Here is a 5,036-nt window from a genome sequence, read left to right on the forward strand (position 1 = left end):
TTAATAGAGGGGTTACATGATATTTGCCAGATAGAAGGTGCATTAATTCACATACATTCATACCCTTTGACATGTCTTGATCCCTATTTCCCTCCCCCTCACCCCCACAAATGCCATATAATGAATGATTGTTGTCCTTAATGTACCATGTTATCTCTCATCTCTTTTGCTGTCCCTTGTTTATCTCATATTGTTACAGTATCTCACTTTGTTACCTGATATATTGGATTTATTTGTATTTGGTTATTTGAAATTGGATAGGGAAGGGGGTAAAACGCCTCTTTTTTTATAAAAGCAATACCATATAATTTGATTAAAGACTTACCCAACTGAGTAAAACACCCTCCACAATTGGTTTAGTTTAGATCTAGACCAGCCATGCTACAGGTGATGGACACAATTTCCCTCAGTCACTTGTCAGAGAGACAAACAGACGCAGTCATGGCCTCATTGAAGTCACCCAGCCTTTGCTCCTGTGTGTGGAAGGCCATGTAAATCTGCCTTGTTTAGCTTTACAAGAGTGTAGCTGTATGGGTCTGGACTGTGAAGGGCTCCAGAGCCCAGTTCAGAATGACATTGTTGTTTTAGCACAGCTGAGAACTTCTGTGTCACATGCATATAGCTGCAGGTTGGTTCTTAGAGAATCCTGGTACTTGGGGCTTTTCCATAATTTAGGACAAAGGCTTAGAAACAGGTGCAGGAAACAACAAAGCAGGTCTTACTGAGTGAGATACTGTAGAAATGGATATATATATATATATATATATATATATATATAGTTTTAGAGGTACAGATTAGATCTTTATTTCAAAGTCTGATTGGCCAAACTAGCCTTGTCCATCAACTCGGGGAGCAGAAACCTTTCCAGGCTTCACAGTCTTTTGCTTAGCAGCAGCCATTGCTGTCTTCTTGGATGCTTGTTTAACCTTTTTTGCTTCTTTGGCAGCCTGGATCGTTTGCTCTGGCTGAACCTTTCTAACTTCTTCTTTCTGATTCGGCTTAGCCATTGTATCTGCACGAGAGGCCTCAGTGCTGGCCCTTTGGAATTTGACTGCACATTGGGTTCTATTCTTTTGAATGTCTTCCAAGGGTCCCTTTTTGTACTTGCTTCTGTAAAGGACAATCCAGGATTCCAGTAGAGAATTTCTCTTGAAAAGGAAGCCTGACTCACATTTTGCCTTAAGAAATTGGAAAACCTTCCCTCTGGTTGTGGCATAGTACCTTCTATGCTCTGGGTAGATCTTGTACCTGTTAAAACTGCAGAGTTTGACCTTCATGTTGGCAGCACTGACAGCCTCTAGAAATGGATTTCAGAGAGAAGTTCTCTGGCCTGCTTTGCTGACTTTCTGTTCAGTGACTCCTAAAAACTATAATTCTTAAAATTTTCCATCACTGCATCTTGTAGGTGAATTGATTGGAAGGAATGGTGAATAAATACCACGAGTCATACATCATGAAATCCCTGAGGGAGGGAAAAAAAGCAAGTCACTCTCTAAAGTGATTTTAAAGGTCAGATATTCCAAATATATTGTCTTTGCTTCTGATGAATTGAAAGTTGCCCTAGGAAGGTAAGGAAGGGATATCCAATAGGCAGTTTTAGATGCTATGAATCAGGTGAAAAGAATATTTCCAAAGGGATAGGGAAATGAAGGGAAAATGCAGGAATGGAAGCCCGGGTGACAGAGTTGTTGCCTGATAGTCTGTCAGTGCTTGTGGGCCATGCGTGATCCAAAGCTGAGCTGGCCTTGGAGGAATGCAAAGAGACTGGATCAGGAATGGAGGCAGTGAACTCCTCATCCAAATCTTTTTTTCTATCTCTGGCATGACTTAAATTGTCCAGATCAATCACTTTATGGGGTTGTGGTTTCAAGAGCTGTTAAAAGTTCTAGTGTGGTATAAAGTGTCAAATGGCTTTCGTCTCCCCTCTGTATTCTGCAGGACAATTTGAAAAGGAGGCCAGGGTATCAGAAGAAGGACTAAATATCATCCAGAAGTGTTTGAAAGCTATGGGACTAATGGGATAGAATAGAACACCTAATAATATACCAGGTAACAAAGTCAGATACATTAACAACATGAGATTAATTGTATGGGCGAAAAAGAGAAGAGAAATAACATAGTACAGTAAGAGCAACAATCACACAAAATAAACCTCTTGTTTCCATATCTTAGAGTTCCTTTCATTTAGGTTGTTACCTGGTATATTGTATAAATGTTTGTTTATTTGGAATAGGGAAGGGAAGGGGGAAAAACAAGATGATTGGGAGGAGGTGGGGGAAGGAAACGGGGACAAACACATGAGAAGGGGTATCAATGTGTGAGAAGTAATGCACCTACTATCTGACGAATGTAACTGTGACCCCTGCCTACATTATCCCAATAGTTTACCAAAAAAAAAAAAGAATAGAACACTTAGGTCTAAGAATTCTGAAAATAAACTTCATCCATTCCACCATTTGGGTTAGAATAGTCTGACACTTGCTTATAAGTTTGGGTCTTTATTTAATCATAGATCTTCTTGGAGTTGCACACCAAGGTGTATTTTGGTGGTCCAGGCAAGGTCTGGCCTCTTCAAAGGCCTATGGACAAGGTCAAAAACACATCTGAAAGGGCAGAAAACAACTTAGAAGATGTGCACTAGTTTCTCTAGGGAGTGAGCCAAGCAAAGATAATGGGGCAGAATCCTGGCTTTTGGGGAAAAAAGGTGTTGGAACAATCAGCACCAACCAACAGCAGTAATTTCAAGACCAGGGGTCTTGGGTTTAACAGCGCCCTCCCACAAAGTCCACTGAAAATTCAGTATGGGAGCTTACTTGGAGACAGATTGGTTGCAAATGTAATTCTTTGGGATAAAATCCTGCTGGATTTTCGTGGTCTTTATTTTTTTTTGCCAGTCTTGGGGCTTGAACTCAAGGCCTGAGCACTGTCCTTGAGTTTTTTCAAAGCTAGCACTCTGCTACTTGAGCACCACTTCCAGCTTTTTCTATGTATATGGTAACCGAGGACTTAACCAGGGATCTTTGCACATGCTAGGCAAACACTCTACCACTAGGCCAAACTCCTGGCCCTGGCTGGTCCTTTCATGGAGAAATGAGAGGGACCATGAAGACCCAGAGGAAGCATAGAGAGGAGGCAATGTGACCACTGAGGCAGAGGTCACAACAAAAGAAACTGGCATGTGCTATGTGCTCATGCTCAGGCATGGTCTCCTCTATGGTTTATGGAAAGTGGACATTTCACTAAAGCTGGGGAAGATACCTGAACAGTGCTTCGGAGCACAACCATCATAAAGATGCCGCCCTGTGGATGCCTTGGATTTGAATTCCAGTTTTCAGAACCATGAGAGTATCTTATCCTGAACCACCCAGCTTGTGGTACTGAGAGCAGTCCCAGAGGAATCCAATTACAAGAGGATCTGGGGACATTCTCACCTCTCCCCAGACTGGTAGAGTGAGGGTCAGAACACAGAAAGACAGGCAGCATGGAGAAGGACAAGAGGGCTCCTGCGAGTGTGGGTTTGGGGTGGGCGCCAGGTGTCCTCATGCCTTCCTGCTGCATAGAGCAGTCATTTGGGAAGCCTGTGTGTCAGGCAAGCTGCAGCCAAACCTGGGGACTCCGTGTTCTTGGCCCAATTACACAGGTGATCTGTGGATTTTAACTTGGATCCTCCAGCTATGAAGTCTCCCTCTTGGAATCCTTGAAGTCACACACCTTGCTGGAAGCTAACTACTCCTCTAGAGCTTCCCCCAGGCCTCCTCAGAGGGCAGGGTAGAATTCAGCACCACCAGAGAAGCTGTACTGAATTCCTTTAGCTACAAATGAAAACTGTAAGAATATGTATCTGTAAACTAGGGACTAGATCCTTCTACTTGCAGGAAACTCTTCAGGGAGGGATGCTACAAAGGCAGAGAGGAGAGAGCATGTTTAGTTCACCGTGTTGCCCGATGGTGGCTGGATGCTCACGAGGACTGGGTTTGAATCTCTCCAAGGTGAATAGGAGCCTTTTTTACATTTGAGTCTTTGCCAATCAATACTGGAGCAGTGAGTACTGGGAGCTGCGCAGGCATGGCAGATATGAAACATTTAAGCACTCAGAGGGCACCGGGAAAGCTGTTCAAACTTAAGTGACTTTGAATGTGATACCCTGATTATCTACTAGAGGGAATTATAAGAAGTAAATGGTAAAAACATATAGGGAAGTTTGGAATGGGGAATCATTGCAAAGCCCCATTAAGCCTGAGAGGGCTTATTAGAGATGCTACCCAATGCTTGGTTTCAAAGCCACATTTAACTAGGCTTCTCGGAGTCTTCTTTCTGAGCTTTTAGTGGAGCCCTGGAGGAGGGGAGTGAGTGTTCCATAGCAGGATAGAGTTGTATTTGTTAATTCTCATGGATTAGCAGAAAGAGTATTAATGAGATCTCTATCAATGCCTGCTGTGATTATGGGGGGGTGGTGAGGAGGGCTGATTTGGAGTTCTTTGCCTTTTACAGTATTTCTTAAGGCTCAAGAATATATATATACATATATATATGTATATATATATGTATATATCTGCTAAAGGGCCAGCAGCAGGCTTTGCAGGTTATAATCAACACATAGTTTAGAGAGACAAAAGTTAAATGAAGAATGCTTCATTCAGACAACATTCATTTCAGACCTGTCTCTAGGGACTCCACATTTTTGAATACTTCCCTTGGCATGTAAATACATGAGTAAATGCATGTGTGCACGCTACAGACTCAGTCCTTGATATTCTTGAGAGCTAGGTTTCACAAACCTTTGCACATGCTCTTACATAAAATGGTGTAGTAATTGCACAGAACCTAACCATGCCCCCACTATTTACATCATTTGACATTACTTATCATTCTGAATGCAATATAAAGGTTATGCAAATAGTTGTGCTATACTATTTAGGGAAGATGACAATAAATAAAATCTAAATCGTTAGTTCAGATGCATTTCTTTCCCAAATGTTCTTAGCCCTCCAGATAGTTGATCTGTGGATATAGAACCCCTGTGTGTAGGGTGTTGG

The 5,036-nt window shown here is 42.2% G+C and overlaps 1 pseudogene; it reads right to left on the minus strand.

The window, feature by feature from the left end:
• Positions 1-827: 827 nt before the first annotated feature.
• On the minus strand, positions 828-1,277 carry LOC150049384 (large ribosomal subunit protein eL24 pseudogene; annotated as a pseudogene).
• Positions 1,278-5,036: the final 3,759 nt, after the last annotated feature.

The sequence above is a fragment of the Megascapheus bottae genome, chromosome 20 (genome assembly GCF_031878675.1).
Source record: "Megascapheus bottae isolate mThoBot1 chromosome 20, mThoBot2.hap1, whole genome shotgun sequence".
NCBI lineage: Eukaryota > Metazoa > Chordata > Mammalia > Rodentia > Geomyidae > Megascapheus > Megascapheus bottae.